General features: G+C 41.9%; 1 protein-coding gene across 6 annotated transcripts in view; it reads right to left on the bottom strand.

The window, feature by feature from the left end:
• TSPAN18 (tetraspanin 18) overlaps nucleotides 1-23961 on the bottom strand; it is a 182618-nt gene extending 158657 nt beyond the window's left edge. Inside the window, exon 1 of one of the 6 annotated variants that reach the window (XM_026664659.2) lies at nucleotides 23652-23961. The gene's annotated coding sequence lies outside the window, so the exon portion shown is untranslated. Of the gene's footprint in view, nucleotides 1-22961; nucleotides 23088-23651 lie in introns of those variants that run through there. The other 5 variants (XM_026664660.2, XM_026664661.2, XM_087951273.1 and 2 more) reach the window with 5 other exon arrangements.
• Between the last annotated feature and the right edge of the window lie 206 nt (nucleotides 23962-24167).

Here is a 24167-nt window from a genome sequence, read left to right as displayed (position 1 = left end):
TTTTCTAGGTTGCCAGTTACTATAGCCACCCAGGGATCTCTATAAATTCAGTTGCTATGCAGAGAAACTAAACGTGGCAATCCTGACTTCTTAAATCTTCAAATCTAGAACTTGCCTTTGGAAATTATAGATCTAGTCTATAGAGTTAAAAGAAATTAGCTAGCACAGGAGGGGATTAGATAAAGTTCCATCACACAGAGAAACAGCTTATCGGAGAGTAAGACAAACTCATTTCAATCTCTAATTATCCTTGAAATAGATAAGCAAATCAAAGTTTCAATTAAGGGTTCAATTACTTTACTTACAACAGTGACTATACTAACAGCCACTGGGGAATGGGAAGGGCAAAACCTCTTTCCATGTGGAAGCTACAAACTTGGGTGATAATTATCCTAGTTTGGCAAGTTTCCATCCATTATTCTGGAACAGAACACTGAAAACACTCTCTCCACTTCTTCATATAGGAGACAATACTGGGTAAATGGGAAGTCCATAGCCAGAACCTTCGCTTGTATCCTTACGATTTATATTGATTGTTTCCTAGTATGATTTGATTGCTTATTGTACCCTATGACTATTATTAAGTGTTGTACCTGATGATTCTTGACTCTTGAGGAATGTATCTTTTCTTTTATGTATACTGAGAGCATTTGCACCAAGACAAATTCCTTGTGTGTCCAATCACACTTGGCCAATAAAGAATTATATTCTATTCTATTCTTCTTGCAGAGAATGAAGATTGCCACATACGTCCTACTTCTCATCCCCACCGGATTTCTTCTGCAGCTGCCTCAATAGGTATGACCTAAAGCCAAAACTTTTCCCTCCAATCTTCCTCTATTAGACAACGCTGCATGTCTTCGAAAATAGCATGGGGGGCAAACTGCCAAACATAACCTTAGATCTAAGACCAGAAATAAACTAGAGATCCCTGTTGAGAATATTGGTAAAAAATCAATAGGCATTTAACAAAACTGAGAGCTTTCTTTTACCTGTACACAAGAATAGTAGAGCAGTGTTCTCTGAAACGTAGGCTACATAAAAAAGAACAATGAGGCACAGAGGAAATAGGCAAAATACCGTATTTGCCGGCGTATAAGACGACTGGGCGTATAAGACGACCCCCAACATTTCCACTCAAAATATAGAGTTTGTTATATACTCGCCGTATAAGACTACCCCTCTTCCACACACCTTCCACTTTTGCACTTTTTTTTTTTTTTTTTGACGCACTTTTCTGCTTTGGACAATTTTGAAATGAGCTAATCCAATTTTGAACCAAGAATATGCAAATAGCTATGGAGTTTAGAAATGAGTTTTAAAATATTTTTCATTGCTTACCATTAAGCGTAAAATATGTTGTAAATAAAATGAGAACACAGGACACATTCTCTTCTCAATACAGCTGATCTCTCTCTCTCTCTCTCTCACACACACACACACCAAAAACCCGGACACTGAAAAGGCTGCCAAGGAACAGTATATTCAATGCCTTCTCTTTAATCAAGAAACAAGGAATTCCTTAGAATCTTTTTTTTTCCCCAAGTGGCCCTCTTTAAAAAAAAATATGGAGGTAACACTTTCATTCAAAAAGTCTTCCAGTATCTGGAGTCGCTCAGACATATTGAAGTGAGGCAGGAGAGTAAGTGAAATTTGAAATGATCCAGCTACCGTTTTCTTCCCCTCCCGCCCGAAGGCCATTATCTCCACGTCAAAACGAACGAGGGGAGGCAAAGAAGCCAAACACGCTAAAAAGGATCTCTTTATTTTCCTACACAAGGTCACACCTACTTTTCCGCATTCAAAGGACAACCTCTCCTCACCACCACCACACACACACACACACCCCAATACCCGCAAACAATGTTCTGGGCATTAATCACCATTGCTACATTAACCTGGTAAATTTATACCCTGCCTCCCCAGTGTTGCTTTGACGGCAGGATTTCACACAGCGGGCGCTCGCTCGCTCTCTTCTCCGCTCTCCCACCGTTCGCACATGTTGGAAGCACCGTAAAACCTGATAACCCACCCGAGGGCTCCCCCATCCTTAACCTACAGCCGCCCGCATGCAAAACCTGTGTGCAAAAAGAAAAAAGAAAAAGTACGCCGCACGTGAGGATCTTCGAATCCTCTCCTCCCCACACCGCTAAGGAAGGAAGAGGGGGAAAGGTTGCGCAGCGCGTGGCGCAGTGACACCCGCCACACACACACACACACACACACCCCGCCCCCCAGCCTCCCTCCCGGCTGCAACTCAAGCTCGAAGTGGGAGTCGGAGTCCTCCCGGCGTATAAGACGACCCCCCACTTGAGGCATGTTTTTCAGGGCAAAAAAGTCGTCTTATACGCCGGCAAATACGGTATGTTTACAGTGCTTTATTCACTTTATGGATTCTGAACACAAACTGCTTATATTTAATTGTAGTAACACTGCACATTTATGATGGGAGACAGTGATGCAGAAGATCCATATAATTCAATTTCCATTGTACCGGTATATTTTTAATATGAAGACCATACAATTGAGATCAAACAGGAGTTGTTGGCTCAGGTTAACATTTTGGAACGCTGCTCAATGTAACATAAGGACTAATTTTTTATCTCTCTTCAGCATGATGTAAAAAAGATGTTAAGATTCTAAGAAAGAATGCAGAGAAGAACAGTGAAGATAATTAGGGGAGTGGAGGCTAAAATATATAAAGAACGATTGCTGGAATTCAGTATAGGTCTAGTTTAATTAAAAGAAGGACTAGGGGGTGACATGATAGCAGTGTTCCAATACTTCAGGGATTGCCACAGAGAAGAGGGAGTCAAGGTATTCTCCAAAGCACCAGAGGGCAGGACAAGAAGCAATGGATGGAAACTAATCAACAAGAATTCAAACTAATCAACAACATAGAATTAAGGAGAAATTTCCTAACAGTTTGAACAATTAATCAGTGGAACAACTTGCCTCCAGAAGTTGTAAATGCCCCAACACTGGAAGTTTTTAAGAAGAGATTGGACAAACATTTGTCTGAAATGGTATAGAGTTCCCTGCCTGAGCAGAGGGTTGGACTAGAAGACCTCCAAGGTCCCTTCCAACTCCGTTATTCTGTTTAGTTTTTAGCTAAGTCCATGTGAACTAGATGTTCAAAACACTTTTATAGATTTATTATGCATTTGACTTTTATTTAGTGGAGAAACATGGCTTGCCAATGAGTGATAACAGCTTTCCTGTTCAAACCACTTAAAACAGGTAGATGACATATATTAATAACTTGTGATAAATAAAAAAGAGGCTTCTGTATCCTGAATGCAAAATGAGCATTGGTAGAACTTACCGTGAATGCCCTTTCTATCTATGCTGCGAGAGAGCCCAGGATGGGTTGACTCCTTCCTATGACGTCATTTAGCTGAGTCTGTACTAAAATATAAAAGCCAGCCCCCGGGAGAGGCCCCAGCTTTGGCGAAGATACCTGACAGACTGAAAGGTGTCTCTGAAAGCCCAAACTAAATACAGAAATATGTCTTACCCTCTCCGGACGAATCAAGGGAGGGGCTGGACTCTCTCGCAGCATAGATAGAAAGGGCGTTCACGGTAACTTTTACCAACGCCCATTCTCCTCCATGCTGCATCGAGAGCCCATGATGGGACATACCAAAGCTTGCATGTCCACGGGTAGGTCCTCGTCCGGCTCATCACACCAACTAGGGAACCACTTGTTGAAGCACCCGTCTGCCGAAGGCTGCAGTTGCCAAGGCAAAAGCATCCAGATGGTAGTGTCTGATGAAAGGAGACAGGGATGTCCACGTGACCGCACGACAAATCTCCTCCAAGGATACTTGGGTCACCCAGGCAGCAGAAGTGGCCACGCTTCTAGTAGAGTGCGCCGTCAGACCTCGGGGAACCGGAAGGGCCGCAGCTTTGTAGGCCTGCTCAATGCAAGACCTGACCCACCTGCTAATAGTAGGAGAAGAGGCCTTATGACCCAAGTGAGAAGAGAAAAAGGAAACAAACATGGCTTCTGACTTCCTGAAGGAGGAAGTGCACTTAATGTATATTCTAAGAGCCCTTCTTACGTCTAGCATGTGCCACTGCCGCTCTAAGTCATGGTGCGGGAGAGGACAGAAGTCAGGCAAAACAATGTCCTGGGACCTGTGAAACCAGGTGTTAACCTTTGGAATAAATGAAGGGTCCAGATGAAGAACAACCCTATCATCATGAAAGGAACAAAGGTCCTGTCTGATGGAAAGCGCAGCAAGCTCGGAAACCCTCCTGGCAGAAGTGATGGCAACAAGGAACACTACCTTCAGAGTCAATAAACGGAGAGACACTGTTCTAAGGGGTTCAAAGGGGGGCTTTGTAAGGGCATTAAGGCCCATATGAAGGTCCCAAGAAGGATACCTGTGAACCACCGGAGGGTGCAGGTTGGAAGCCCCTTTCAAAAACCTCCTGACTGAAGTGTGATGGGATAAGGAAGGAAGTGAACCCCATGAAAGGACTGAGGAGAGGGCCGCAACCTGCCTGCATAAGGTGTTGGGTGCCAAACCTTTCTCCAGCCCATGCTGAAGGAAGCTAAGAACTTCTCCCAACTGGGCTGAAGAAGGAGAAAAACCCTCCCTGAGGCACCACCGGGAAAAAGCCTTCCAGGTGGCATCATAGATGCGCCTTGTAGAAGGTTTGCGAGATGCCAGGATAGTGAGGATAACCCTTTCTGGAAGATCAGCCTCCTCTAGCCGCTGCCGCTCAAGTGCCACACGGTCAGCTTGAACCACTGGGTCTCTGGGTGGAGCAGGGCCCCCTGGTGAAGGGAGATTAGATGGGCTGGGATCCTCCAAGGAGAAGCCACCGATAGGTTGACCAGGTCCACAAACCAGGACCTCCTTGGCCAATAGGGTGCCAGGAGGAGGAGCTCCGCACGTTCCTCCAACATCTTCCGAATTACTGCCGGAATGATGGGAAGTGGGGGAAAGGTGTAGAGGAGACCCTTGGGCCATCTGCACTGAAGAGCATTGGTCCCCTCCACTCCCTGACAAGGAAACCTGGTGAAGAATCTGGTGACCTGGGCGTTTTAAGGAGTGGAATCTGAGGGAAAGATCACTGAATAGAGACGGAGGAATGGACCATTCTGCCTGGTCAGCTAGGCTCCTGCTGAGCCAGTCAGCCTGGGAGTTGTCGACCCCAGAGATGTGGTCCGCTGAGATCAACAACAGGTGTTTCTCTGCCCATAACCCCAACCGTAGAGCCTCTCTCATGAGGGCTTTGGACCTTGTCCCCCCTTGCCGGTTGACATGAGCCTTTGCGGCCATGTTGTCCGTAAGGACTAGAACATGAGAGCCGGTCACTGATTGCCTGAAATACTTGAGAGCCAGAAAAATGGCTCTGAGCTCTAGCCAATTTATGGGAAGGGTCTGCTCTGATCTGGACCAAACGCCCTGAGCTATCTGGCCCTGCATATGGGAACCCCAACCCAAGAGGCTGGCATAGGTGGTGATCACTAGCCTGTCCCTAAACAGGAGTACCCTCCAGACTGATGGGGAATGCCACCATTTGAGAGATCCCCGGATTTGTGGTGGGAGTGGGACCTTGATGGATGAATGGTTGGTTCCTGCTCGTTGATAGGGAAGCAGGAACCATTGGAGGGGTCGGGAGTGGAGCCAAGCCCACGGGACGATGCCAATACAGGAGATCATCTTCCCCAGAAGTTTGGACAGCAGCAACAGGGGGACAATTTGATGGTGCTGGATCTGGCTGATGATCTCTGCCAGGCTCTTTTCATGAGCTGGGGACAGGAAAACCTGGCACGACATGGTATCGATGACTGCTCCCAAGTGCTGCAATTTGGTTGTGGGAGAGAGCTGGCTCTTTTTGGTGTTGATGGAAAATCCGTGGCTCTGGAGACATGCAGGGTAATTTGCAGATCCCGATGGGCCGCATGGATGGAAGAGGATAGAATCAAAATGTCATCCAAGTAGCATTGGATCCTCACTGGAATAGAACGCAGAGATGCCATCAATGCTGCCAGAACCTTTGTGAAGACCCTTGGAGCCGATGAGAGGCCGAAGGGAAGTGCTCGATACTGGTAATGGGTATTCTGATAACAGAAACGGAGAAACTGGCGATGATGAGGCTAAATTGGGTTGTGGAGGTAAGCCTCAGTGAGATCAATGGAAGAGAGGAGGTCGCCCTCCCGAACGCTCTCTAAAATAGAATGCAGAGTCTGCATTTTAAATCACCTATATTTTACAAATTGGTTGAGAAATTTTAGATCAAAGATGGCTCGCCACCCCCCACCTCCCCTGAGGCTTTGGGAATGATGAAAAGGAGAGAGTAAAGCCAACGTCCCCATTGAGAAGGGGGAACAGGTTGAATAGCCCTGATTTCAAGAAGGTGCTGAATGTCCTGATTCATGAGGGCTTTCCTGGAAATGTCCTGAGAGACAGGACAGATCAAAACAAATTTGGGGGGTGGCGTTAGGAAGTCCAATTGTAACCCTGACCTAATAGTGCTGAGCACCCAGGCGTCTGTCATTGACTCCTCCCATTTGGAGGCAAAGAAGGCTAGGCAACCTCCGATGGGTGGGGAGAACGAGGGATTAGAGTGATGGAAGGAATGGCCCCTCCCCCGTGAAAGGGCCGTTTACCAGTAGAAGGTTGTTGCCTGCCAGATGCTTCCGCCCGTTGGTCTTGGTGTTGGGAGTACGGCCTGTGAGAGTGGGGGAAGCGAGATGAGGTCTGCGCTCAGAAGGCAGGAGGGCGATAAGGAGCAGGGTGATAGTCAGCTTTCTTCCCAGAGGAAAAGAGAATTTTACGTTTATCTCTGGTTTCGATGAGATAAGGTTCCAGAGCATCGTCAAAAAGCTTATCGCCTGCGAATGGAACTGAAGCCAGCTTCCATTTTCGGCGTGACTTCGCCTGCCAATTTCAGAGCCATAAAAGTCTTCTTGCTGCTACAGAATATGCCATGGCCTTGGATGCAAATTTGGCGGAATTGAGAGTTGCATCCGCAGTGAATTCTGCTGCTGCAATAATCTTATTAAGGTCTTGGTGAGACCGAAGGTCAGAAGCAGGCAATCTATTCTGGAGTTGGTGCAGCCACCATATGGATGCCCTCGTGAAAAAGGATGCCGCTGTTGAAGCCCGAACAGCCGAAGCAGCAGCCTGGTGATTGCACTTGAGGGTCTGTTCGGAGCGTTTATCATCCGGTTTCAGGATATCTTCTGGTTCTGTGGGAGTGCCAGAAGATGAGAACGAGGCCAGAACTGGAATGTCAACAGAAGGCACTGCCAGGGCATTGTCCAGAACTGCGCTGACATTTTAGAAACGCTTATCCAGAGAATATGGGTGAGGACCTGCCGAAGGAGAAGCGCACTGTTCCTTGACCATGTCCAGGAACAAAATGGGAGAAGGTAAAATCTCTGCATGCACTACAGGCTTGGAGAAGAGCAAATCCCCTTGGCTAGAGGGATTTCCTTGTGGCTCGCGAGCCACTTCCTCTGGCGACAGCCTGGCAGTGACCAAGTCCTTGCTGAGTAATGGCCTGAAGAGAATAGGTTTGAAAACCAATGCAGAGGATGTCTGCTCTGGGCAAGAATCCTCTTCCTCTGAAAGATTTTGGTCAAAAATCTTGCCCTCTTCACACTCTGAATGAGAAGAGTAACTGTGTTCAGATGGTGAAGGCCTTCCTTCCTCATCAACCTCCTCCCATTCTGATAGAGAAGAAAGGACCCTGAGGTCCTGAGGCCTGTGTAAATCAGGATGATGAGGCAAGGAACTTATAGATTGAGAAGGGACAAGGGCCTGAACCCTTTCCAGAGGTTGAAGAATTTGCTTGAAGCCTTCACTCAATCCCTGCCTAATGGCTAATGAGACAACATCTTGGATATCCCCTGGTCTATGCTCAAAGGTAGAGGCTGAAGGCCGAAGGCCGAAGGGCCACTGCTGTGGGAGTGAAGGTGGCTTCAGGCCTAGATTGAGGAAAGGTTTGAGGCCTAGAGGGAGGGGGAGGAGCATAGGGCACAGAAGCCTGTTGGAAATAAGGCCCACATCTGCTTAGATCCTGAGGATCTGATTGTACTGCAAGAGCCTCAGGAGACCAGGATGGAGGATGGCAAGGCTCATAGATAACTTCTCCTCCCCTGGGAGTGCTTTGTTGGGGCCCACGAGTATCACCTGAAACATGCTGTAGTTGCACTCCCTTCTGTTGAATAGTTCTGTTGAACTGCATCTCTAGAGCTGCATGTCTGCTCTTCTCTGCCCTCAGTTCAGCCTGAGTTGCCTTCTTAGGAGCTAGAGCCTTAGCTTTGATTTTAGCAGCCACCTCCCTCTGGACTGATTGGGTGTGTTGCCTACGTCTTATTCTCTTATTGGGCTTAAGAGACTGGGGGGGGGGAGCTCTGCCTGAGCCTTATCTTGCTCCATTTGTAGAATAAAGGCTCTTGCGTTGGAAAGAAGCTGTTTAGACATTTTTCTATTAAGCCTCTTAGGGTATAAATGGCCTCCGGGATTGCAAAATGGCCACTCACCTCATGGTGGAAGGCTTCAATCCAAGATGGCCCCTGACTAGAGGAAACAGGCTCCAAGATCGAAGAATTGCTCCTTAAGCTATACAGAGCCCTGAGCAAAGTCAGCAAGGGAAAAATGCAGCAACCAGCCACACAATCAGCTGGCTTGTGCTCTTATCAGTTTGCCGATTGTTTTTACGATCGCTCCAAACCACAGGCATGGGGGAGGTCTATAGACACTGCCCAGCTTGCCTGCACAGAGCTCTGTAACGCTGTTCCCAACATTGCAGGAGAGAGAGCCCTGCTCTCCCGGAAGAGCAGCTGCCCTGGGAGCTGCTTGAAGCGAGGAAAAAAAAAGTACTGAAGATCGCTGGTGAGTGCTATCTAACAGAACGCTTTCAGAGACACAGCTACTGACTGAAAGGAGCTGAGTCAAAAGCTGGGGCCTCTCCCGGGGGCTGGCTTTTATATCTTAGTACAGACTCAGCTAAATGACATCATAGGAAGGAGTCAACCCATCCTGGGTTCTCGATGCAGCATAGAGGAGGATGTATGGATAGAGGACCATACATATATCCTAGTTTGAGAATGTGTTTAAGCATATTTGTTTCCTACTTTTAAATGTACACTAAGCCTCTAGTATATATTGGATAGTCAAACTAGAGACTTAGTAAAATAAACAGATACTCAAACCAGAATTATGCATAAAAGGTGGAACTTGCAATTCTGTGTGGGGAAATTAAAGAGAATGGAGAAATCTTCCTTGGGAAGCATAAGTGAACAAATTATCCTAATTTGAGACAGGCACTCTGGGATCAGTTTTTCTCAAATCACTACAATACTTTAAGAACAAGCCATTTTAAAATATACTTTTATGGGGAATAAGTGCTGCAAAGCTAAGGATCTTAGTTATGAAGCATGGGCAAAATATGTAATGACTCTTAAGTCTCTAAAACAGAACAGAATGGAAAACAATCTGGCAAAAGAAAGTTTGAAAATGGGCTCAACTAGCCAGGAGTGGTAGAGATAAACATCAGCTCAGGAAATTTCAGGTTGTTTCTTTTTATGCCTTCTCCCTCTTGGCCACATGTCCCAGAATGAAGCATATGCTATTTGATCAAAACTTTGGTTGCTCAAACTTTTGATAAACACAGTATCAATTTCCTCACATGCATTTGGCAGAATGTATATAGAGCACAGAACTAATCATTAGGAGTACCAAGCGATAGATGTTTAAATCCAAACAACAAGTTATAATTATTAAGTTACATGCTTTGATAGAATTCTTGTATGTTTGAACTTTCTACAGTCATGCTTGGAGAAAGAGAAGGGTGAACATTTTTTTCTATAAGAAGCAGTCTTTCCTTCAAGGCAAAGCAGTGAAAAAGAATGGGTAGACCAGGCCCATGGTACACTTTCACTACCCTTAGGATTTCTAGGAGTCAATAGGATAAGAAATGCAAAGAACTGTAGCTTCTGGAACTCTTTGGCCCTAGCTCAATATTGTATACACACTGAGCAGCAGTAATTCATCAGGGTTTCAGACAAGAGCCCTTCTCAGCCTTATTTGGAGATGCCAAGGCCTGAGCCAGAGACTCCATGTGATATGCATGTCCTTAGAAAAGGACAATTAATTCTCTGTATCCACTTTCATAAAAACTATCATCCACCTGCAGCTTAAAACATAACAGATGCCTATTTTGTTTGGTAATGGGAACTATCTAATACAATTTGAGATAAGGAATCTACTTAAATACAGATCAATTTGATTTAAATAGAAAAATGACATTTTCAATAAAAAGTCATCCCAGCTGTCTTAGTTTAGAAATTGATTTAACAAGTTAATGCATGTTTCTTATGCTGACAAGCTCTAAGGGGAAAAAGAACATTCTTAAATTCAAAGATGCGTAAGGTAATCATTTAATTCAAGGAAACTTTCCACAGTGTTCAAAGACCCCTCAAAACCATTGCCTTGCATCACAGTTATTGTGTTATTATATGTTATTATATGTTACAGTGTAATTGTGTGAAATTTTGATTACAATATGTATACATCAGTTTTCTCCATGTAGACATAAAATAACAAAGAAACCAACCAACCATTTAGGCAATTTAAGAGCCTAAATTCCCCAGTTCCTGCTGAATGAAAATGTTTTATCAGTTCCTAAGAGATGATACAAAGTGTTTAAAAGCAGACCTTTTCCACAATTGAAATACGATTACTGATAAAACCTTTCCCCAACAGATTCATGTATTTGTAAAATATATCAGAAACATTATCAATTGAACTGTCCCCTCAAATTGAAATCAGATTTTTAAGTAGTCAAATATTTTGATTCATTTGGGCCTGCAATACGTGGCCATCAAAAGAAGTCTTATTTAATTAAGCAGTTTATATGGTTGTCTATCTCACAAATAAGGTTTAGTATTTTGAAATTTGAGAATATAACAAAATAACTCAAAAACTACCTGTACTGCAAGTTTGGTATGTTCTTTAAACAAATGAATAACTTAAAATAATTTTCCAGATAATTTTAAATAAGCTGTGTCAATTATAAGGAAAGAGGCAAAAGAGACAGATATACATCAAGTCATCTGGTACCAACTCTGTTATAAGTTTTGTACTACACTCTCTGAGTCAATATGAAGACAATAGATTCATTTTGCAATATATATTGTCTAAAAATGACAAGACATGATGTAATAATGATTTGCTGGCTAGAAGAAATCAGAACAGTATGAAATCAGGGCTTTAACTATTTCAACAGTGCATTATTTATGGCCTAAAGAGTATACACATGAAATCTTTCAAAGCACGCCATTTGTTCAGAATTCACTCTACACATCTACACAAACCTGTCACAGTCCATGCGTTCTGTAACTCTTGGATCTTCCATAAAATTATTTCCATATGATAATGGTTTCCTCCCCAGGTGATGGATTGGGGAACTGAATGACTCAGTCTATAGTAATGGTTTGGGGAAATTGAAATGACTTTAATCTCAGTTGTATTCTAATATACATTTTAAGTTTATTGGTTATTTTAGTTCTGTACTTTAAACCTGACACTGGCCATCAAAAGCCACAAATCTGGGTGACCACACAAATTGCAAAAAAATATATATTATGCCAAATTTATCTACACCAGTTATGTTGTCATCTCCAAAGTCAGTATGGCTACTAAGACATTCTTAATCCTCATTGTGATTTTCCTTGGCATTTTCTTTAGAGTTCTCCCCACTCCCCTAAATTACTTCTGCAAGCTTTTATGTGTAATCTTGATATTTTGATTACAAAGACAGAACAATACTCCGTTTTAAGTTTTGTTAGATATAACATGTTGATGCCTATGGATATATGTTTTCTGATCCTGTGACGCCTCTTTAAAATTATAAAAATAGTTTCTATATTTGTTTGGTTAATGGTGCTGGCCTAGAAAGCAGAAGTTTGTGAGTTCTAGTCCTGTCTTAACCCTGAAAGCCATTTGGGCAACTTTGGGCCAGTCATTTCCTTCACTCCAACCCACCTCACAAGGGTTTGTGGGGGGAAATGGAGGAAAAAGGAATGTTAAGCATTCTTTATTCAATTCTGTAAGTTCACCCCATTAAGTTATAAAAATAATAAGGGTGGGACAAAAATTTCTAAAAAAACATGTTGATGTTGGCAGTTTAGTATCAAAAAAAGTTCAAATGTTGTGTTACAGCTCACACTCTGTTGGTTAATGTATCTACATTATATTATTTGTTGAAAATACCCTGAATGCACAGAATGGCAGCATGCCAATTCTTGACATGTGGCTCTCCAGGGCATCTCAGCTTAAACTTTAACACATATTGCTCTGCAGCAGAGAACAGAAATGAAGTGTGCTGTTGCTTCCTTAGCCTATATATGTATGTGTGATATGTATATGCATATACATTCTTTTACAAGTATACCTGGAACTTGTATTTTTAGAATAGTTTGTTACATACATACATACATACATACATACATACATACATACATACTTGTTTTACCTAGATACATATAAGCATATTCACTTCTAAACACTTCCAATAGTTGAGGTCTTCGGAACAGATTTTCACAGGATAGTATTAATAATCACTACCAATAAGTAGAAACTTTGCGTCTTCTAGATGAAACCACTATATTTCCATATGTCAATTGCAGGGGAACAAGAGTGGGGAAAGGGCTATGTTTCCATTTTCTGGTGGTGAACACCCAGAAGCATATGGCTGGCCACTGTGAGAAGCAAGGGGCTGGACTAAAATGGACCTTAATCTAGATTAGCTCTTCTTTGTGTTCATATCCCCAACTGAATTCAAGTAGACCAAGCTGAACAGTTTGGCATCAGAGTTGGTGACACAAGGATGCAAGTAGTATCAAAAGAAACATCTTTTTATAAAATCAAAACTGCCTAGAAATACTCCTTTTCCTCTAATTTATTACTTTTAAACAGATACAAGATTTGATGGAGGTATCAGATTAAATATATTCACAAATCACTGTTAGAGAAAAACTGAGAAATAGTCCTTGACTCACAACAGTACATTTAGTGACCATTTGAAGTTAACGGCACTGAAAAAAAGTATCTTATGACTGTACTTCACACTTACAACAGTTGCAACATCCCCATCATCACATGATCAAAATTCAAACATTTGGCAGCTGACTCATAGTTATGACATTTGCTATATCCTGGTGTCATGTGATCACCTTTTGTGACCTTCTGACAAAGTCAATGGGGAAGCCAGATGCATTTAACAACTGCAGCAAGAAAGGTTGTAAAATGAGGCAAAACTCATTTAACAAATGTTTCACTTAGCCACAGAAATGTTAGGCTCAATTGTGGTTGTAAATTGAATATTATCTGTACATATAGTCCTCGATTTACAATGACAATTGGAACTGCATATGCAGTGGCAAGTCATTCTGCCATAAATTGAGGCACCCATGTGACCAGACTTGGCTTTTTGCAGCAGCCATTAAGTGAATTATTGCCGTCATTAAGTGAATCCATAGTATGAAGTGAATTCTTCACAGAATCCCTTGCCAAATTGCTAAGAGCTCAGGCATGCATTACTACATTATCCTGCTTATCAATAATAAGACCTTGCACAGAAGGATAATGAGATCCGGGTTGAAGATAAACTGGATCCAAAGCTGCTCATTTCCTCCAAAAGGATTCAAATCTTGGGAAGTCATCTACATTAGCCTGGATCTAACACAGCTTATTTCCTCCCTGTTCTTTTCAAAAGCAGCAGATGGTGTGGTTAAAAACAAAGATAGGTTCATACACTTACTGTCTCAGTAAGTACAAATTCACTTCTCCAAGAAAGGCAACGTGGGCCACTAACCAACCCAATCCCAAAGGTGCTTTTTCAAGAGGCAACTGGACTTTCCGTTTTTTCTTTGAAGACATTTCATTTCTCATCCAAGAACTTTCTGAAGAAGCTTCTTGGATGAGAAGTGAAATGTCTTTTAAAAAAAAAAAAAAAAAAGGTCCAGCTGCCTTTTGAAAAAGCACCTTTGGAATAACCATGACCTGGATGACTGAGAATCTCCATAGATATTTAACCAACCCAATCCAATTTCTAGTCACTCCAATCCCATGCTTTGTACATGGATTTGCAAGCGGAGCCATTGTTGTGGGGAAATGAAACAGATAACCAATCAGAAAAAAAGATATCTAACTTAGACTCAGCTGCTGACAGGATTTGACACGTCTTTGGACAGGGCTAAATAAAATAACTTAGATCAATTATCTTTTTTTCAAGAATTTATTTTCCCATTTCCTCTGTCTGCTTGATGAGAGGGCAGAATTAGTTAAATATAAGACTCAAGTCATTTCCTGCATTTAAACAACACATTAAACTTGGTCAGTTTTAATTTGTTTAAAGAGAACATTTTTTTCAGTTGACCCAATTAACAATAATACCCTAGCAAGGATCTTGTAAGATGTTGTAAGCTCTGGGATGTTTTAAGCCACCCACAATCATTGGATAGGAGATGGGTGGCAAATAATTTTTATTTAAAAATTAATAAATAATAAATAAGATATCAAACACCTAATCAAGTTGTAAATTAAATTAGAATTTTCAATGACTACTAATTGGCAGGACATACCCGATGGTATCAATGGCTCGAATGGGTCCAACTGTTTCGATTGATAATATCAGCACTAAATTAAAAGCATGATAAAGATGGCATTGTTAGTATCAGCAATGTAATAATAATAATTAAAGAAAATGCCATTGGCCTCTATCCTACTGATTCCTTCCAAATCAAACATCCAAATCTCCGCTACAGAACAAAAAACTAAAATGGAATGCAACTTCCTTCCTCTTATGAGATGTTTCCTCAACTGAAGCTATCATGAGACTTGGTTATTGCCTAATTCAGATAACTGCCCCATCCATCAACAAATATTTCAGATGATCTGGAGAACGGATTTCCTCCAATGTCAACAAATAGAATTCGCCATCCATTTTTTTCAAAGGTATGTGGAGGGTTAATATTAAAAGTTTAGGAATCAAAACAGCAACTAGACAGGATACATGCATAATAGATCATTCCATAAGATTTAGTTAGGAAAAAAAGTAATTCAGGGGAAATATTCCAAATTCACAAATCATCTTTAGGAGAAAACATTAAAGCAATTGCTATCATCCACAACCATCCTTGCAACTGGTTCATGTCTAACTGTACTCTCATGGTACCTAGAATAATATGGGTCAAATCTGAAAGGTACACTTTAGAAAGCAAGCAATGAAAAGTTATGCAAATATATGGCAAAACGTAATGAAATGCGTTATCAAAAGGAAATTAATTTTAATAGGAAGAAATGTAAGGTCACGAAAAAGGAACCCAAACAAATGTAGCTGCAGAAAATGGTAAGTAATGGAACAGGATCACTCGCTCAAGAATGGTTAATAATATGTGGTCACAAAGTAGAAAACACACTTTTAGATGTAATTAGGAAGCATTTCAAGTAGAAATTGATTAACAACCATATAATCATCATAGCAGAGTAGTTTTAGTGCAGTTTGTGAAAACATCCATTATGGTTAGCAGTATGCACAAATTAGGCCATATATAAACTAAAATATAACAATGCTAGTCATAAATAAAACAGATCAGGCAATCTGTGCTAAATAATTATTTTAAAAGTACACATTTGGAAGTCAAAGTTTTATAATTAAGATTGCATAGTCTTTCTGCCTCAGAAAAACAGTTCATCTAAAAGAGACTGAGCATTTCTACTCAAGTTAATTGCTTATGCAAGGCAGATGAATATTCCATGGGTGTCTTGGTTTTGGTTTCTCTCTGCAAAATATATAACATAAATAAGTACTCAGTAGTGCAACTTCAAGCCAAAGGAGTCTATTTACATATTTATTTAAATCTGAAAACCTCTTTGTTTAGAATTCTAGTTTAAAATATGTACATCTTTTAAAAGAGAAGGTATTTAAGAAGTAGTTAGCTCTCAAATAATTACTCTTCTTCAGATAGCAGCCAACTACAGCCTACTTGCTGGCCCAGAGTTTCATGTCAAATCTGTTCCCTCAGCCTTCCTTCCACCTCTGTTTTGAGAAACTGCATTCATCAACCATATGTAGATCCCTGCACTATTAGCTATAGAAGAGACTCAGTAAACCTTTTTTAAGTATGTTCAGTCCAAAAATGTGGCTCTGCCCACTTTCCTTCAAGTTGACAAGTGGCAGGACGGGCATAATTAAACATACAATCTGATAATTTATTTGGAAGTAAATGGATTTTTTTCATACAAAGAATTATATTTGGATCATTTCTATTATTTATCAGCTTAAATTCTTCATCCGTACAGTCTTCAAACTCTGTGTGTGTGTGTGTGTGTGTGTGTGTGTGTGTGTGTGTGTTTAATACTTCCTAGCAAAATTAATCTCTCCAAGAGCAAAAAATTAGAACAGGGTAGAAGATGTTTCATTTTATAATAGCTTCAAATTAAGTACTATCATAATATAACTGATACTATTTTATCCTAAGAAGCTCATTCATCATACTGTAGCAATGATGAAAGATAAATGTCTACAAACCAAAACACCACACGAAAGTCTTCCCTTTTTGCAATTGTTCATTCTCTTGCTCCATGAAATTGAGCATACGTATATAAATATATGCAACTTCTTATTCTGTATAATGAAATAATATGCAAATGTGCCAACACAAAGATTGCACATGCTGCTACATTTGTATCCAATGAAGTATGAATTTTTGAGTTCCATAATCTTATCATAAAGGGTCTGTGCAGCAAATCCAAATGTTCAGTATTTAGTGGCAGTACATGCAACTAATTGCAACTAATTTGATCACTGACAGTACAGTGAAGTCAGCAAGGAATGAGTAATTTACAGCTATTGTCAGCTGAAGTGCATCGAAGTACAGTATGGTTTCACTTAGTATAATTCCTGTCCACATTCTGAAAAACACTGTCCTTGAGAGCCCACTTGAATCATATTAACTGGCAGGATAAAAAGCCCAGAAGCCCATGGAAGGATAGCCATCACAAAACCAGAATGCCAGCTTCTTTTTTAAGCTGGAAGAACATCGATTTGGCAAGCCTCAGTGACAGAAGTAAGCTAGCAAAATACAAAACCAACTATCATCGTCTATTTATTCAAGCCCATACTATACCAGAAGGCACTACTAAATCCTTCTTTGTGATTTACTGACCTCATAAGAGTTGAATAAGAAAATAAATGCAGGGATCGAATGAAGCTATAATTCAGCATGGAAGGCAAAGCAGATTTTGCATACAGTGTCAAAAATAAGAACCAGACTGTCTAACTGAAGTGACCCAAAATAAAACAAATGAACTAAAATTATGGTCTTTGTTTTCATTTTTAACTTGCACCACTCATTTTTCTACTTCCATTTAAAGATAAAATGCAGTGAAGTGACTAAACACATACACACATATAGAACTTGGCAGGAAGCTAGAACTGGTCAGCTGTTTCATAAACATACACTTCATTCATTTTTTTCTTTCCTTCACTTCATACCAAAAACTGTAACACTAAACAATAAGCCAAACATGACATCATATTGGGATAAAGATGTTGTACTGTACTAGAGATAGAGAAAATGGGCCCGCCCTACTTTCACAACCAATATTTCTGTGAAGTAACAAAGTTACATTTGACTGTTAAAACACAACAGGATTTGAAAAGTGAGGGATGGGAGTCTTGTAAATTTAATTTAATTAGATTTTCATTGTCTGAAATGGTTTTTCTGCCCAAAAGCAAGCTCTTCTGAAATATTTAATTTTCATGAAGTGCTCTTGTTCCAAAGGGTCTCAGCAACATAGAATAGTTTCATTTTGAGACTGGATCTGCATTCTTCATCTGATGTTCAGCAACATGGTGAATTCATCTATTTGAAGTGTGGACTTTATGCTAATTGTATAAATTACATACAGGTAACCAGGAGATGCTCACAATCCTTGAAAGTCTCCTAAAAATCACAATGTATCTGCTACACTGGGAATAGCACCCACCTGTTATTCTGCTCCCTCCAGAATAGTACCTCCTCTCTCATGTTCCTGCTTTTACTGCAATATATTGGCAAAGATGATTTGTGGAAATTGTCTACACTTGTCCCAAACAAAATGATTGGCAGATGGGTGATGGGAGAAGATATATGCCAATTGACTCAACTTTCCACTACAGGCTTTCCTTCCATTGCCAAGCCATTTGTGCATTCATGCATTCATTCAGATAACTGTAGATCAGGGTTCTCAAACTCCTGGCCCGCAGGCTGGATGCATCACATGTTGGCCACACCAATGTCTGGTTTAGCAAAGGGAGGGGAAAGTCCCAATACGTCATGTGACGATGCTGTGACGTGAGTTTGACACCCCAGCTCTAGATCAAAACATCAACTATCAGTAATTAGCTAGTTAATTTGATTTATTAAGACTTATATACCTACCTATATTGAAACAACAATCCTGCGCAGCATACAAACACTAAAAACAACAGAAACCCGCAAACCATCAGAATAAAAATATAATAAAAATCTGTTCAAAACTCATGGCACACAGGGCAGAACTCTCCCACAAATCCACACTGTACCTTTGCTTCAGACTCATCCCACTCCAACATTTGTGGAAACAGCCAGCTCTTCAAGGCCTTCCAGAAGAGTGGGGGGTCTGGCAGATCTCTAGGGAAAGAGTGTTCTACAGAAAGTAATTCCAGAGTGAGCTACCAGAATACAAACATTACCAAAATAAATAAATTACCAAATAAATAAATAGATTAGCATCATAATATGAAAGGCTGACACACACAGAACAGAAGATAGTCAATCAAAAAGTCTGGATGAACAATTATATTTATAATTAATGCCAAAAAAACTAGAGTCAATGCCAACCCTAGACAAAAAGAAAAATCCATTATTGGGGCATCTGTCTCAAGAAAGCTATCTCAATTTTCTGCGTAGCAAACATCTGATAATCCATCTCCATTCAATCTTGACTGCTGGCCAGGCAAAAAAGAAATTTCTTCAGAAAACCAAATCCCAAGCTGCACAAGGCTTTATATGAACTGTAGACTTCTCCATATTCCTAAGATACAGTAGGAGAAAACAGGCATAAAGCAGTAGAGGGTGACATTATTGGTATTTTAATTATCTACTTATTTAACAACCACAATTGGAACCAACAACTTGGCCATTAAGTGAAGCAATTACTAAGTAAAAAAATCATGTGACTGTCCATACAATTTACTTCAACTCTTCTTTGCTTTAGTGTCAGAAGGATATCACCCCAGCCAGTTGAGCTCAAATGGCAGCACAAGCTTCCAGAACTCAGTTCACAAAGAAACTGGATAAATCTTATAGCATTTTTCCTTACTTCCCAAATCTTTGGAATGTTCACCTCAATGCTGAGATAATTAGCAAGAACAGAATTAATGTTTGCATTTGCATTCATTGTAGAGAAAGGGATTACAAGAGAATAAACAGACACACAACAGGAATACATATTGAAAGGAATATGCTAGCACTGGCTGTTTGCCTAACACCCTCCCTGCCTGTTGCTTAGATTCTAGAAGGTAAAAGAAGTCCTTTAATATGAAACTGATTAGGGTCTTGTCAGTTTCAGGTAGAGCTGCAAGAAGGCAGAGGATTCTAATCCACTGATTTAAGTCACAGAGAGCTTTTTAATTCGCAGTTAGCATTTTTAGGGAGCTCTGCAACTGAGGAACAGCAACTCAGGAAGAGAGAGCTTGTTTAAGCAATCTCTACTCTTGGGAAGAGGGTGGAATGAGTAAGGCACAAAACAATCCACAGAAACTGAAATGGTTGTGTGACTGAGGGAGATGCTACAAAGGTTATAAATGGCACTGGTTGCAAGTTACTTTTTCATCACTACTGCAACTGCAAACGATTGCTTCCAGAGGCAGTCATTAAAGGAGAACTACCTATATGTACAGATAGAGGAGGCAGCTATGTATGCTCATGAGAGCATTCATCAATTAGCAGATTTCTGTGATATAAATTCACCATCCATTGCCATCATAGGTGGCATTCAGCAGGTTCTGACCAGTTCTGGAGAACCGGTAGCGGAAATTTTGAGTAGTTCGGAGAACCAGCAAATACCACCTCTGACTGGAGATTTTACAGCATCCTTCCCCTGCCATGCCCACCAAGCCACACCCACAGAACCGGTAGTAAAAATATTTGAATCCCACCACTGATTGCCATATGTGATTCTCAGGGACCAAAAGGTTGCTTGCTGCTTTTGCATCTGTACCTGAAAGAGATGATCAATCTTTATAATTCTTCCACCTCAGCCACAATCTGTGTTTTCAATTTTTTTTCATGTTTACAGGAAGTCCTCAACTTATGATGGACCCTCCACAAACTTATTAGTTCCAAAATTCCAACGGTTGCTCTCCAATGGGTCATGTGACCACAAGTCAGGTGGTCAGCAACCGACCTGGATTTACAGCCATCATCATCACAGTCACATGACCATGTTTTATGAAGTTTTTAGCGTTTATGGTATTCGACAAAAACATCCCTTAGCAAACAACGGTTTGTTCTTCAACCACAGCATTCACTTGACAGTTTGAAATAATGTTGCATCTCAGAAAGGCAGGGTGGTTTGCCATTGCTCAGTTTTGCCCCATTGTTGTGCTTGTGTATTCTACTCTATGGCACTACTCTTGAAAATTATTTGGAAATTATATCTGGTCCAAAATACAGCAAGTAATAACAAGCATTTCTTATGCCCATGTCTTATATGAGTGCACTGGCTGTACTAGTCAATGACCAGGCGCAAGTCAAAGTGCTGGTCATCATCTATAGTGCCCTTCATACCATAAGGCTTGCTTATTTACAGAACCATCTATTTCTAATCATTTATGCCCAACTACTATATATCTTTTCCAAATTCTTACCAGTCCATTCTACAAGTCCTGGATGTCCTGATGTCTTAAGATCTAACCCTACTTAGTTCTTTCTGTATCAGCAAAGGTCATCTGCATGCTGCTATCTGCTGGGGTCCCAGACCAGAAAAACCATCTATAACAAGAAACATGATAGCGTTGCCCTATCAAGTTTAAATTATTTTAGACAAGTATATATATTTGCCCACACAAACGCCACCTCCAATTCTTCATACATAAGAAGCCACCCAGGGGTGGGATTCAACCGCTGTTACAACCAGTTCAGTGACGTTTTGCGCGCACATGCATACTTCGCGTACATGTGTGCCAGATGCAAGCTGTAAATGTGTGTAAAAAGACCTTAAGCTGTGCCACCCGGAGAACTGAAAAGTGCAGGGCGCAGGTGCACAGCGTTTGAAAAGCCTCTTTTTCCCTGCTTTTTCAACCTCAGCTGTGCTGCACAAAGTAGCTGAGGTTGAAAAAGCAAGAAATAAAGGACAGGTAAGAGCCCAGGCGGGCAGTGGGCCAAAACAGCAGCAAACACAGAACCGGTTGGGTGTCTGCTGCTCTTCAGACCTACCGGTTCTATAGAGCCGGGCAGAACCGGTAGCATCCCATCCCTGAAGCCACCACATTGCCAAACAGTATCTCCACCAAAAGAAAGCAAATATACGTGTCCCAGGATAATGTTGCAGGATCCAATCTGGGTCGGTCACCAGGACCAGAGGTTTAGTCTTTCGAGCTTTTGAACTCCTGCTGAAGCCCATCCTCAAGGAACTTCTCTCTATGAGCACACATTCTGGTCGAGAGAGAAATTAATCCCCTGAGGGATGGTGCAGCCCAGCCTATATACTTCATGCCTAAAAAACAGTGTGTTAAGTACGGTATATCTATACAGCCCCAAGGAGAAGAGGTGGAAATTTAAGGATAAATTGTTCCACTGTCCAGCTAATCTCATAAAGAATTTTCCAGATGTGTAACCTTTGCCTTTTCTCCTAAACTCATTTGTAGAAATAACCAATCACAATATTGTTCAGAACTACAATTCTACTAACTCTGACAAATGCAAAGATAAGTGTACCCTTTCCCCTTCTGGTGCCTCCAACAGCAATTGGCTAGAGTGCTGGGAATTATACTCCAATAATGTTTGGAGGACAGCAAGCTGGGAAAAGCTACTCCAAAACTCAAGGTTTTAGGAAGTTTGAACTGTACAAACATATGTTAAAAGCAGGAAGAAAGATTGAGAACCACAAACAATATAATTGTCAACTTCTCACAAATGAATTGTTATAGGCAAATGTTATCCACCACATTTTCTACTCCGCTTGCTTGCTAGCTCTTTGCAGGGCAAGAGGGAAATATGAAGATATTATGAATGATTGCTAGAGTTATTTCTTGAACTTTAGCAACTGTTAATGTGTTGCTTATTAGCAATGTTGAGATCCATACTACAGAATAGATAAAATAAGAATAGGAATATTGGGGGGGAGGGGGGAGGAAAGTAATTATTTGAAGAAAAATTTTCACCATTACCGTTTGTAAGAAATAATAGTTAGATAAGAGCAACAGCTTACTAAATTAGCTTTTGAATCTAAAAGGCAGGTTTTGTTGAATAATGGTAGGAAATTGAATATGAAAACGAACTCTAACAGAAAGGGAGGACATCCCCTAAAACTATAGTATTTAAGGAATATTTAATTTTGGTTTTCACAATCCAGAATCTCTAAGCACTTCTGTTCTATTATCAAATCTAAGCACAACTGAAAGCAAATCATGTGCATCAAGTATGAAAGGGGGGAAAGGATGGAAGAAGCCCTGCATCCCTTAACTAACTTGAGGAGCCTTCAAGACAACAAAACCACAAAACCGAAGCAATAACCCATTTCTCTTTGCTGCCATTTCCTGGACTGCAAAATGCCCCCAACCTTCTGAGGGTGGAAGATGGATCACACCCTATCATTACTTAAACCAGCCTCAGTTGACTCTGAAAAAAACAAAAAACGACAGGACGCAGGCAGAAAGAAAGGCGGAAGGCTGTCATTTACCTTTTCCTTTTACAAAAGGAACATCATCAGAAGGAATTCGGGATAGATTTGTAAACTTCAGGACGAAGAAGGTAGAAGAGAGCCGACGGGAGCGTCGTGGGAAAGTCAACACCAAACTTCACATCTGGGGCAGTCCCCCTTAAAGTCCGACCATAAGACGCGAGGTTAAAAATAGAGAGGGTGGAAAAGACCGTGGGTGGACCTGATGGGGGAGTGGGAAAGGAACTTAGTAAAGGGAGGCGGAGGGGAGGGGAGGAGGGAGCCCCTCGTCTAGAGACAGGGTGAGGATTGCGTGGCGCCTTGAAGGGAGCCGCTGAGTAGCGAAGAGCCGGGTCTCTCGTAAAGCACCTGGGAGGTTTTACTGCTTGATAGGGCTCAACCCTATCAATATGGGCTTGTTCAGAAGACATGGAGAAGCCTCGGCTCCCTCAAGGGTGACGCTAATCTTATTCGCATTCCGGGGACGGGGGGAGCAAAAACTGATCCGAAACCCAGCGACCTCTGGGGCATGTGAGAACTCCAGGGCGCGTCCGCTGGAAGCAGCTCCCGGGCAAGTAGTCGGAGCGCTGCGCTGAGGGCAGCGTTCGCCAGGGCGGGTGGCGAGAAGCGGTTTCGGCGAGGGGCAAAGTATGAGGAGAGAGAAGATGTCCCCCACCCACCCACCCACCCGCTTCTACCCGGTCGTCTTACCCTCGGAGTAGCGGAAGGCAATCCAGCCGCCCCCGCGACCGGGTCCCGCTCGCAGGCAGCGTTAGCACAGCTTTCCCCAAAGGCGCGGGGCTGGAGCAACTTTGGGGAGAAGCCGCCAGGAGACGTTGCAGGGCGGCGCTGCCTCTGCTGCGGGCGCTCAAGTTGGAAGGCGCCGCGAGGAAACGCGGGCGAGCTCTTGTCTGCAGCAGCTCTCGGCGTTGCGGGCGCGGAGCCTTTTCGCCCAGCAGCCTGAGAGAGCCCGGAGTCGCCAGCTGCAGCTAGCTCCACCGCCCCGCCCGCCCCCCGCCCCGCCCCCCGGGCCCTTGCGCCGTCCCTTCGTTGCATTGTTCGCGGCGTTTAGTCCCGCGCAAGAAGAGAGCGGGCGCGTCCTGTTTGGCATCTCAGCGTCTGTCTTTTTTTTTAATGGCTTGCATGCCTTGGTCCCTTTTCGGTGTTTTATCTCCTCTCTCCCCTCTCTTTTTTTTTACCTTGGTCCCTTCTCCAGTCTCTCTCTCC

This window comes from Notechis scutatus, chromosome 1 (genome assembly GCF_049901735.1).
Source record: "Notechis scutatus isolate UNSWTSFEM ecotype Mainland chromosome 1, rNotScu1.2, whole genome shotgun sequence".
In the NCBI taxonomy this organism is placed as follows: Eukaryota; Metazoa; Chordata; class Lepidosauria; order Squamata; family Elapidae; genus Notechis; species Notechis scutatus.
The sequence above is the reverse complement of the archived record's forward strand: the minus strand, read 5'-3'. Positions and strand labels throughout refer to the sequence as shown.